The following is a 13,385-nucleotide window of genomic DNA, read 5'->3' on the forward strand; positions in this document are numbered from 1 at the left end:
GAACTAAACCCACCCCTAAACATGGCTTCATCTTCTACTATCAACGGTCATGACCATTACAAGCAATGCATAACTAATCCTGTAGATCTCATAAATAAGTTTGTAACCTTTCAACAAAATGGAGGAAGAGAAGTAGCTGATCAAGCTATTGATCTTGAAGATGGAAATACCACTGCCTTGTTGGGCAAGTTTGCTGGTTTTTTGGCAAATGCTGATCACATACCAAAGCAAGACCATCAAGGTATCTTAAATGCTTTCAAGACTGCTGTAAATGTTAATTTATCGCATGATTTTTGGACTGTTGATTCTGGAGCCACAGACCACATGACTAACAAAGTGTCAAAGCTAAAAGAGTTTTAAAAATTGAATGAACCATCATAAGTGTCAGTTGTAAATGGTGAGGGGGCTAAGGTTGTAGGAAAGGGAATAGTTCATCAGATTTCAAATAAAATTGAGTCAATGGTTTTGTATGTCCCTTCATTTCCTTTCCAACTCTTATGTGCAGGGAAAATCACAAATACTTTGAATTGTTTGTTCATTTTTTCACCTCAAAGTGTCATTTTTCAGGACAGTATCACCAAAAAGATGATTGGTGAGGGTTTTTTCCTAGATGGACTATATTACATCTAAAAAAAAAGTCTAAGTGGATTTCAAGTCAAGTCAATTCCCAAACAAGACAATTTTTTGTGGCATCAACACCTAGCTCATCTTTCTCGACCTGTTTTGTCCACTTTGTTTCCCAATTCAAGCAAAGAAGCAATTGAGTGTGAAACCTGTCATATGTCCAAAGCTACTAGATTACCCTTGGGAGAGTCTGTATCTAGGGCTAGCAAGATTTTTGAACTTGTACACTCATATATTTGGGGTCCTACTAGTGAATCTTTTGATGGTTACAAGTATTTTGTAACTTTTGTTGATGATTATTCAAGGGCCACTTGGTTGTATCTTTTGAAAACAAAAAGTCCATTAATGGATATGTTTAAAGACTTTCATAACCTTTTCAGAAATCATTTTTCTTCAAATATTCAAACCCTAAAGTCTAATAATGTCTCAAATCATGACACAGTACTTGAGCAACAATGGTATTATGCATCAAACTAGTTGTGATGGAACCCCCCAACAAAATTGCATTGCTGAAAGAAAAAACTATGACTTATTGGAGAAAACTAGAGCACTGATGTTGCAAATGAATGTGCCTAAGAAATTCTGGTCACATGGTGTTATGGTAGCTGGTTATTTAATTAACAGATTGCCTAGTAGGGTGTTGAAGTTCAAGTCTCCAATGGAGATAATAAAAGGAAGAAAAGTGGATCTCTCTTATCTTAGGGTCTTTGGATGTATATGTTTTGTGCACATTCAATCACTACATCGAGACAAACTTGATCCTCGAGCAACAAAGTGTATCTTTCTTGGTTATTCAACTCAAAAAAGATATAAATGTTACAACCCTCAACTGAAGAAACTTATTGTGTCTAAGGATGTTAGGTTTCATGAAACTAACCCTTTTTATAGTAAGAATCTTGAAGTTAACACTCAGGGGGAGAACTACTTGGATTTGTTTCCATTGCCAACCACAGATGTCTTGATCACTGAAGATTCAAATTCAAGTCTCAACCTACCCGCTTAAGTAACTCTTCCTTCAAGTGAACAAGTCAATGAGGGTCATGGTGTGAAAATTAAGTTGACACACAAATTAAACCCTATTGATGACAATTGTAGTATTAAGCAAGTAGGGATTGTTCTAGACCGGGGATAAACTACGGATGCTAATCAACACAAATAAGACTCAAAAGCACTAATCTTGACTCTATAGACTCAAAACACTCAAAACAGCAAGAAACAATAAAAAAGACTCAATTCTAGACCTAACAAGTGATTTGGACGAAAATAGAACTTAGAAGACTCAAACAACTAAAAGAAAACAGATTTTGACTCTATAAACAAGACTTAAAACAAAGGGGTTTTATTTTGATGAAACTGAAAGTTAAAACAGAAACTTTGAAAACAAACTTAAGAAAAATGAATTTGGATAAAAAAAAGAATGGTGAAAGGCTAGTTAGAGGGTTTCTTCTCCACACATGACATATGCATACGAATCGATTTCCAATTATTCTTTCGACAAACCATGAATGACAATGCCCCAAATTAATTGTATTGAACTAATTAATTCTCATATTTCCCTAGATTCATTGAATTGAATGGATAACGCATCACAACCAAAGTATTCTTTATCAAGTTCCCTAACTATGGAATACGCATGACAGAAACACTTAACAAAGATCATTAAGTTCAATGGAAACCAAAAGCATTGACGAGGCATTCATAACTATGAAAAGCATGTTACTCTTGCCTAGGATTTACTTAACACAATCGTGACTAGCGACTTTTACTACTCATGAATATAAGTTCATAACGATTAGGTGAAATTCCCTTATACTCTAGCATCAAATTCATGCATGCAAACTAAGTACGCATCCCTAATTAACACACAAGAACAAGTTTTTAATAAAACTGATAAGTAAACCACATCCACAATTCATGAAACAATAACTGGATGAAATCAATTCATATAAAACATATAATCATGGCTTCGAATTCACCTCTAACTATAAAGAAATTAGTTCCTCATGTTCGCAAATAAACAAAGATAACGTGAAGTAAACATTGAAAATAAAAGATGGAAAACACCTAGAAACGCTCCAACACTCCCAACGGCTTGGGCATAAGCTCGGCACCAGGTAACTCCTTCTCCTTCCTTACAATACTCACGGCACAATGAGGGGTGAATGTGTTTGAGGGATGTATGAATGTAGAATTATAAGGTAAAGGGTGGTGACTGATTTGTGCGGCAAGGGTTGGTATTTATAGGTTGGAATACATGTCAAAATCCCTAAGGATTTGGATAAGTTTCTGCAATTAAAGTAGAACAAGGATTATGTAACCAAATCCCAAGTGGAATGGGTTAAATCAATCAGAAAACCAAAGGGGATTAGGTTTGAAAGGTGCGGCACTAATTCCTGCAAGGAGAGGGATAAATTTGGTGTAAATCAAGAAGGAAAAGGATTGAGATTTCAGGTTCTAGAGCTTCTAGAAAAGATGTTTTAGCACCAATTTAGGGGTTCTAGAAGGATAAGGGTTCTAGAATCTGAAATATATAGTTTAAATACATAATTATCCCTTAGAAATAGCTGGAATCAAGGCACAAATTGATTTGGATAAGATAAGGTTAGGTTAGGCAAGGATAAGATAAGATAAGGTTGGATAAGGTTTTGGATAATGTTCCTTCTTTTGAGCTGATTTCTTATCTTCCTTGACTTGAATTTATTTCTTCACTCTTTTCAGCTCATTCCTAGCCTCTTGAACTTCAAATTCATCCATCCATCTTACTCCATTCATAAGCTATCCATTTGGTGCCCAAAACTGCCTCAAAATGCTCCAAATTGCACTTTCTTGCCAACTTTATCATATGGACCTATAAACACACGAAAATAGCTTAAAACACTATAATAAACACAAAGAAACTATGAAAATGAAAGAAAACAAGCTAACTAAGTTGCATAAATATGCTGCTATCAGGTCATTCTCCTAGCAATCCAGATAATGAAAGGTGTGAAAACTTGCAAAGTGTGACATCAGAAGCCATCGAACATGAATCAACACCTGTTGCACCAAGATGCAATCCTACAAGAGAAAGACAACTGATAGGGAATTTTACTACTCATGTGAACGGACTTAAATCTCCTATTTTACTTGCAAGAATCACAAGGTTATTGTAGTATAAACGGATCTCGCAAGGTCGTCTCCACATGGATTATTAAATAATTCGAAACTAATCAGATTCCATTTAATTATTGTAAAGTAGAAGTTTAGGTGATTGATTTTATAACCTAATTAAAATAGAGACGAAATTAATGAATTAAAATAAACAATCTGCAATATTAGAGCTAGAGAGAAAAGAAAACAGTTTTGGGAGAATCAAATTAATAAAGCACTAGGGTTCCACCATCACCTAGCAATCCTATGAATTTTTACCAATTACTTATGATCTACACATGCCACTTTGAAGGTTTGATTTTCCTAATTCATATTCTACTTGGAACCTCCAACATAGAACGTATATCTAACATGCAACCCGTTCGGATGTTCGGATCAAATCTGAACATGAAAGACTCATTATGCTTTATGAAAATCCTTTGAAAAACCATGCAATCCTTAAGACGTGGTATTCATCCTAAGTGAAATTACAATTATTAATCACAAGAAGCCAGCGTCAATTTCAGGGAACCTTCCGACCAAAATTGCATCAAATTACTTTTCTAAAGATCCTAATGGTGATCAGGCATTAAGACAATTAGATAGTTTTTATCCCGGTGATTACCAATTCAAAGTATGCATGCAATCAATCATAAGTAATTAAATAAAAATCACATATTCATGCTAAGGCTCAAGGCTTCGCCCTAGCAAAAGGAATTAGTTACACATAATCCTAATTGAAATCGTAGAAAATATTACTAAGAAAAGGATTGAAAACACCTTCGAAAAAATCTCCAAGAACCCTAGCAATTCTCTCTGTCTCCAAAATTGCATAAATAAAGCCTCAAAAAAAATATGGTAGATGGCCAAGCAATATATCTGCTCAGCCCCCACACAAACCCTAGGAAACTAAAATTAATTCCAATAAAATAGGAAACATAACCCTAAATTAAATGGTAAAATTCTCCTAAAATCTGAACAGCCACGTTTTGGACCCATATAACTGGCCCAATATAGCTGGATTTAATCTTTGGACTATTCTGAACACTTCTCCAGAAGGCCACGAACCTATCCTAGGTCATCTTGGGCTCCAAAAACGCAATTTAAGCCCAAAAACGTCATTTTCCAGCACTGCGCACTGCTTCTTTATTTTATCGCCAGAAAATAATCGCTTGGTGGAAAAATCCCAAATTTTGATACGATCAAACTAAGTGACTCACGAACGTCCTTCAAATAGAATTACTCCAAAATTCGTCCATTTGGTCTTGTTTTGCTCCAAAAGAAGTCGAAAGTCCTATATTGAAAATGTAATTCAAAGTATCAAAATTCTTCCAATATATTAACCAAAATATACTAAGATTAGGGTAAAATATATAATATAAAATCTACTCATCAAATACCCCCAAACTTAGCTTTTTGCTTGTCCTCAAGCAAAACAAGACTCAAACAAAAATAAAAACTTAACAAACTAGACAACTAGCTAAAACTCAACCAAGACAAAACTTCCACCTTCAAGTTGCAATCCATAGCAAATTTTAAAAACTAGAACATCTTTTCAAAAGTTGCAATTCACAAATTTCCTTTGGTGTAAAGTGAACCAACATAGTTAAAGAGACTCGACTAAAATCCTTACCTCTCGTCCTTCTTTATTTCACACATACTAACATTAAATATAACTATTTTTCTTTTTTTTCTTTTTCAATTTTTTTTCTCTTTTTTTTTCATATATAACATTTTTTTTTTCAGTAACAGTAGTGGTCGTGCAATGTCGGTTCACTTAAACTTTCGATCCAACCCATGTAGCGAGCTTTAGGTCAATGACTCCCAAACCACTAGGGCTTTAGGGCACTAGGTGTAGAACACCCCTAAGGACTTATTAACTCGAGCTGAAAAGGCTACGAAACCAACTAAACACCCTGCCCCATGCCAAAACTCTACCGTTTGACGCGAGAATCACTATTGATTAGGCAGGACTGGCCCGGTTACTAGGCAAAGTCTCGGGTGAGACAATTATTACTTTATTCACAATAATAACTGCCTTTACTTAAAACAAATAATTTAAAATAAACTTAGACTAAAAGTAAGTGTTTCAATCTCACTCCCCACAAACTATGTTGGTGTGATGTGCAAAGTTCATAGTATAATTCATGAATTAGTGTCTAAGCAACGATAAATAGAAAAGACTCTACTGTGGGATTAAACTTTACCATGTCCATTTGTTCTAACGTTTAAAATAATCTATGGATATTAACTTAAAAAGAATGAAAATTTTTAACTGACACAAAAATTAAAAACCAAAAATGTTATTTCCCACCCCCAAACTTATTTCACACTTTGTCCTCAAGATGTGGAAAAATAAAAGAAACTAAAAGAACAATAAAATAAAACACAAAAAAAACTATCACTAAAAAGAACCGAGAAAACTAAAAAAAGAAAATAAAATGAAAAAATAAAATAAAATAAGGAAAGAACAAAACCTGAGCTTTATGGAGAAACTCATGGCGTGACATTGGACAAAGTACACACGTGGCATCTGTAGGCTATGAAACATAACTTGCAAAACAAGGGTCCAATATGAGCATTGGATTCCCTTGAGATGAATGGGATGCAGCTGGCATCCTATTTGAAAAGTGGCGTGTAGCTGGCATGCAGATGTTTTAAAAAAAAAAATGTCAGTCATGGCGCCCACGTAAAAAACTGCACCAGTCCATTTCATTGATAAATAGGTAGGGAACACATTGGATTCCCTGCAAACCCCGATTACCGAGCCGAACGGCTCTTCTCTTTTCTATAGCCAAACGGCTCCATTTCTGAGTCATTTCAAAACCCCCATTTCAAAACAGCTGTCTCGGACAGACAAGAAAGGCTCTAGATTTGTAAACGTGTCGCGCATCCGTTTCACCACTCCTTAGGATTCCAAATAAAAGGTTAAGATAAATCCATTTGCCCATCTCCCTCTCTCTAGAAAATCTAAAAATGCTTTTAATCCTTCTCAGTTTGGCACCCCTCTGCATACAAACCTTCCATTTTCCTCAACCCACTCTCTCTTTCTCTCAGACCCCATTTTCTTTAAAAAGAAAAATGGTCCTCCGCCCCTCACATTTTTTCTCTCATTGCTCTCAACCCTCGCAGCCCTTTCATTTCTCAAATCTTCTCTGCCTGCAACTGGACAACGTACCCCCCCCCCCGCAGTGTTTCAATAGCCCATCCTTGGTAGAAATCGGAAAAACTGAAAGCCAAAGGTAAAATCATCCTCCAATCTTTTGGTTTCATTGTCAGATGTATTTGTTTTAGAGAAATGGAACAAGATCTAACACATGCATGTGGTTTTATCTGTGTGAGGACCCCCAATAGTTGCAAATTCGAGATAGACAACACAAGGAAAATACCCCAAGTCGCCATCTCTTCTCAACCAAACCATGTTGCTCCCAATCCTCACGCCATCCCGGATTCGAGTTCTAAGCATGCAGATCAAGACCATTTCGCACATGCAACGGTAATCATCTCCCACTTGGTTCAATATACATGTCTCTTAGCTTGCGTAAAATCTCTCAAAGCTATATTGTCGTTATGAGTCTACGTAGAAGCTTACAGTGATGTTCTTCTATAGTAGGTACCCAAGATTTAGAAAGATACTGAAGAGACTAACTCAAAAAAATTCCCAAACTCACGGATCTGCAAATTTTGAGGTAAAACCCGTAACCCCTTTTTATGGATTGACGATGATCTGCTATTTGAATAATAAAAATACTTCTGGGACTGAAAAATGACACTCAAATCCAGCATACAACTGAGAGAAAACAAGCTTAAGCTGCCGGTCTAATGGTCCTAGAAGGCAAAATCAACAGCAACTGTCTCGGCCTCTGCAAATCATGAAGGTAAAGATCTCGTTCTTCTGCTTTTGCTAAGCTCAACATTTACAAGTTCAACAACAGTTCTTTATAATGCCATATGTAACCTGTATGTATTCCCAAAATAACTCTATACGAACAGAAAACATACAAGCACTTCAAGTACTTGGATCTCTAAACGGGTAACAACAGCGGATTAAAACACATGGGCTCCCAGAAAAGAATGAAGTAAGCCCTAGATCCGACCTGAGAACATACATGTAGACCATGTGAACTAGAACCGTTTAGAGGACATACTGAAGAACTTATCCCAGACTTGAATAATGACATACTATTCAACTCCAATGCATTAGTAATAAAACTGCTGAAAAATAGTCTGGGTGCTAACTTATGAATCTGATTAGTTCTGTATAGATGCTCGTTCTATGTCCTGCATGTACTCATAGTGGTGCTCTTTGTGTAGGGGTATACAGATCTATAATAGAGCCGAGGGAAAAGAAGTAAACACAAGCTCAATGGACGAAAACAACAGAGGCCGCATGACCCAGATAGGTGCATCTGGGAGGTAAAAGTCGAATCCCTGCAAGTGTAGTTGTTGTAGATCTGGTAATAATAGCTGTACTCAGTTCTGTGGTGTATGGATCTGTGATTTAACTGTGCTTCTCTTCCATGCATCACAAAACTGAGCTGCAGAAAATTAACTGCTCAAAATTATGTTTTTGTGCTGGATCTGCAACAACCACCCCCAAACTTGCATCTATGAATGACTTTATGTTGACTGCTGTAAATTTCCAGCTTAGTGTATATGTGGTTGATGTTAATATAGACTTGCAGCTGGGTGCATGATTCCAGTATAGGATGCTCTTTATTTTCCATGTTTTCAACCTGCAATTAACCAATAAATGCGAATATTAAAAACGGAGTTAAAATCAACATCTGTAAATAACGAAAGCGACATATTTTTGGATTTTTCATGGGTTTTTTTTTTGTTTTTTTTTTTTTTTTTTAAGAAAACTTAGGTGTATATATATGCATCTAGAAATTGAACTTATAATTAAAAAAAAATCAAACGAAAGAAAAAAAATAAAAAAATAAAATAAAAAAAATAAAATAAGGAAAGAGTTTAGAAAAATTGGGTTGCCTCCCAACAAGCGCTTTATTTTAAGTCTGTAGCTAGACGTTGCAGAACTTTGGTGGCTAGATCACTGGTGCCTTCAGAATCAAAGACTCGCTTTCACCAAATTTCCCTATGCATGGTTTTAGTTGATATTTCTTGACTTTGAGCAAACAACCCTTGCCCTCTGGTTCAATGTCCACGTTACCGTTTTGAAAAACCTGCTTAACCATATAAGGGCCTTTCCACCGAGATTCATGTCTCCCTGGTACTAACTTGAAACTGGTATTCAACAGGCACACCTTTTTACCAAGCTGTATTTTCTTGACATCTGGGCTGCCTGGCAAATTTTCATGTTTTTTCATAGTGTTAATTGGCTGGTCATCATGTAGCACCCTTTGCTGCTGTGGTTTAGGACTTATGCATTCACGAGTCAAATTCGGAGGTTTTATGGACAGATGGTCAATTGATGATCTTCTCATAAACTCGGCACTTGGTACACCATCCAATGCATCAACACGCATGCATTCTTGCTTGTCACCTGAATGTATGCTTGCTTCAAACAACTTGTAAACAACAGTTTGATCTTCAACCCGGAATGTTAATGTTCCGGCTTCAACGTCAATAAGAGTCCGGGCTGTTGCCAGAAATGGGCGGCCCAAAATGATGGGTGTTGTCAAATCCTCATCCATGTCCAACACTATAAAATCAGCCGGTAAATATAAATTGTCAACCTTCACAATAACATCCTCAATGACTCCTCTAGGGTAGGTAATTGAACGGTCAGCCAATTGAATAATACTGGAGGTTGGCTTTAGCTCACCTTCACCTAAACGTTTGCAAACAGAATAAGGCATTAAGTTTACACTAGCACCTAAATCAATTAAAGCACTATTAAAATCACAATTTCCAATGGTGCAAGAGATAGTAAAACTCCCTGGATCTTTTTTCTTTGGAGGCAATTTATGCAATAAGACCGCACTGCACTATTCTGTAAGAATCACTTTTTCAAAATCAACAAGCTTCTTTTTCTTTGTACAAACGTCCTTAAAAAACTTGGCATAAGATGGAATGTTCTTGATTGCATCAATTAATGGAAGATTAATTTGAACTATAGCCAAAGTTTTCATGAAATCTGTCAACTGTTGATCTTTAGCTTTAGGCTTCAACCTTTCTGGATAAGGCATAAGAGGCTCATAAACACGTTCTGCAGTTTTTGTGGAAGCTTTTGCAGTATTTTCAGATCTGTCTTGGGACTGCCCAGAATTTGCAGAAATTTCAGAATCTGCAAAAATAGCAGATTTAGTTTGGGGTAGTTCTGCTGCTTGTGAATTTCCAACAGAATTTTCATGTCTGTTGTTGTAACTTTTGCCAGACCGTAGAGTCCGTATAGCATTGCATTCTTCTCGTCCTCTTGGATTAGGTACTGTTTGACTAGGAAATGTACCCGGAGCTCTTTCTGAAACCTGCACAGCAATCTGTCCAATTTGTTTTTCCATATTTTTCATTGATTCATGCAGATTTTGGATTTCGTGAGTGGTAGTATTTGCTAATTTTTCAATTGCAACCTCCCAAGCTGCCTTAGGTTCAGCAAGTTGATGTACTTGCTGTTGAAATTGAGGCTTAGAGTGCAGATCTTTGTCCCACTTTAAATTAGGATGATCTCTCAAACCTGGGTTGTAGAAATTTGAATACGGGTGATATCTGGGACGTTGAAAATTATTAAATGAATTAACCTGCTCCGCTATAAACTCTGGATAAGCATCTTTATGTGGACAGCTCAAAAAATCATGATTTGTCAAGCCGCAAATGCTACAGGCAGCTTGTAAAGGTTGCTGTACAGCAACCTGTGAACCCGAAATTCTTTGTAATAACATGTCAAATTTTGCATGACATCTTTCAAGCTTTTTCTCCATTTTTTCAATTTGTGCCGACACGTATGGTGAACCATTTGACATCTCAAAAACGGATTTAGATTGTGGCTGCTCAACTGCCCATTGTTGTGTATCTGCTGCCATTTTTTCAAATAATAAACAAACCTCTTATGCATTTTTATCTTTGTACGAACCTCCGCATGAAGCGTTGACAAGAGTTTTTGTAGTCATATTTAACCCTCTGAAAAATATATGCATTTGATCAGTAGTGTTAATACCCGAATGTGGACATTTTCTAATCAACTCTTTGAACCGCTCCCACGCCTCATGAAACTCTTTATTTGGCTTTTGGGCAAATGATAAAATCTGAGTTCTCATGTCAAGAGTCTTCGAAGCAGGATAATACTTGTTTAAAAAAATTTCACTGAGTTGGGCCCAAGTTGTAATGCTTCCAGATGGGAGTGAGAAGCCATCTCCTTGCTTGATCTTTCAGAGTGTAAGGAAATAAACGGAGCTTAATAGATTCGGCTGAAAATCCTCTCACCAAAATATTTTTGCACCCCATTAAAAATTCTGCAATGTGCATGTTAGGATCATCAGATGATAACCCATGAAACGTAGGTAGAATATTCAACATGTGCTGTTTTATTTCAAATGCAGACCCTTCCTCTACTGCCGGATAAGTAATGCAACTTGGTATATTTGTGGTATGGGCTGTCAGTGAATCTCCCAGGGGCAGACCAGCTTCTGGAATTACAAATGCCATTTTTTCTTTGCTGTGCAGGTCTTCAGAATTTAAAGATTGTTGACAAGTTACCTGCTGAGGAGGAACCCTCTGCAAAGTTCGCTCCCTGCGTTTCCTCCTTAAATTCAGCTCAAGTTCTGGATCAAATGGAATCAATTTCTGCACTGTTGAACGGGTGCTGACCATGCACAGATTTCTGAAATCTGCACTGTTGTACTGTTGTAATCTGTAAAAATAAAATAAAAACGAAAATTAAATTTTTTTTTATATGTATAAACAGCAATACCTAATTGAAATTCTGATTAGTAGGGATTATTTTAAATAATCCCCGGCAACGGCGCCATTTTCTTGATAGGGAATTTTACTACTCATGAGAACGGGCTTAAATCTCCTATTTTACTTGCAAGAATCACAAGGTTATTGTAGTATACATGAATCTCGCAGGGTCGTCTCCACAGGGATTATTAAATAATTCGAAACTAATCAAATTCCATTTAATTATTGTAAAGTAGAAGTTTAGGTGATTAATTTTATAACCTAATTAAAATAAAGACGAAATTAATGAATTAAAATAAACAATCTGCAATATTAGAGCTCGCGAGAAAAGAAAACAGTTTTGGGAGAATCAAATTAATAAAGCACTAGGATTCCACCATCACCTAGCAATCCTATGAATTTTTACCAATTACTTATGATCTACACATGCCACTTTGAAGGTTAGATTTTCCTAATTCATATTCTACTTGGAACCTCCAACATAGAATGTATATCTAACATGCAACCCGTCTGGATGTTCGGATCAAATCTGAACATGAAAGACGCATTATGCTTTATGAAAATCCTTTGAAAAACCATGCAATCCTTAAGACGTGGTATTCATCCTAAGTGAAATTACAATTATTAATCACAAGAAGCCAGCATCAATTTCAGGGAACCTTCCGACCAAAATTGCATCAAATTACTTTTCTAAAGATCCTAATGGTGATCATGCATTAAGACAATTAGATAGTTTTTATCCCGGTGATTAACAATTCAAAGTATGCATGCAATCAATCATAAGCAATTAAATAAAAATCATATATTCATGCTAAGGCTCAAGGCTTCGCCCTAGCAAAAGAAATTAGTTACACATAATCCTAATTGAAATCACAGAAAATATTACTAAGAAAAGGATTGAAAACACCTTAAAGTAGAAAATCTCCAAGAACCCTAGCAATTCTCTCTGTCTCCAAAATTGCATAAAATAAAGCCTCAAAAAAAATATGGTAGACGGCCAAGCAATATATCTGCTCAGCCTCCACACAAACCCTAGGAAACTAAAATTAATTCCAATAAAATAGGAAACATAACTCTAAATTAAATGGTAAAATTCGCCTAAAATCTGAACAGCCACGTTTTGGACCCATAAGCTTCTCCAAAACTGGCCCAATATAGCTGGATTTAATCTTTGGACTATTCTGAACACTTCTCCAGAAGGCCACGAACCTATCCGAGGTCATCTTGGGCTCCAAAAACGCAATTTAAGCCCAGAAACGTCATTTTCCAGCACTGCGCACTGCTTCTTTATTTTATCGCCAGAAAATAATCGCTTGGTGGAAAAATCCGAAATTTTGATACGATCAAGCTAAGTGACTCACGAACGTCCTTCAACTAGAATTACTCCAAAATTCATCCATTTGGTCCTGTTTTGCTCCAGAGGAAGTCGAAAGTCCTATATTGAAAATACAATTCAAAGTATCAAAATTCTTCCAATATATTAACCAAAATATACTAAGATTAGGATAAAATATATAATATAAATCTACTCATCAACAACTGCCTGCTAGATTGCAAGATTATGTGACTTATAAGCCACGGCATCCAACTTCCAATTACGTTTCTTATCACAAGCTGGCCCCTGTTCATAGTGCATTCCTCAACAAGGTTTCTTAGCTCATAGAGCCTCAAAATTTTCATGATGCAAATGAATCTAAAGTGTAGAGGAAAGCTATGCATGATGAGCTACATGAACTCAATCAACACAACACTTGGGGCACTGTAAAGTTAGC

At 36.2% G+C, this 13,385-nt stretch overlaps 1 long non-coding RNA gene and 1 other non-coding gene across 5 annotated transcripts; both read left to right on the top strand.

Annotated features, from left to right (window-relative positions):
• Positions 1 to 6,565: 6,565 nt before the first annotated feature.
• Positions 6,566 to 11,684, top strand: LOC126597014 (uncharacterized). 4 transcript variants are annotated; one of them, XR_007614104.1, is made up of 4 exons: positions 6,566 to 6,995; positions 7,108 to 7,249; positions 7,364 to 7,631; positions 8,068 to 10,183. It is a non-coding gene; the product is annotated as an uncharacterized LOC126597014 (long non-coding RNA). The 4 variants fall into 4 exon arrangements; XR_007614102.1 differs by lacking the exon at positions 6,566 to 6,995 and adding an exon at positions 11,377 to 11,684 and having other exon boundaries at positions 7,002 to 7,249; positions 8,068 to 8,169; XR_007614101.1 differs by lacking the exon at positions 6,566 to 6,995 and having other exon boundaries at positions 7,002 to 7,249.
• Positions 10,869 to 10,973, top strand: LOC126598257 (small nucleolar RNA R71). Its single transcript, XR_007614769.1, has one exon. It is a non-coding gene; the product is annotated as a small nucleolar RNA R71 (small nucleolar RNA).
• Positions 11,685 to 13,385: the final 1,701 nt, after the last annotated feature.

This window comes from Malus sylvestris, chromosome 13 (assembly GCF_916048215.2).
Source record: "Malus sylvestris chromosome 13, drMalSylv7.2, whole genome shotgun sequence".
In the NCBI taxonomy this organism is placed as follows: Eukaryota; Viridiplantae; Streptophyta; class Magnoliopsida; order Rosales; family Rosaceae; genus Malus; species Malus sylvestris.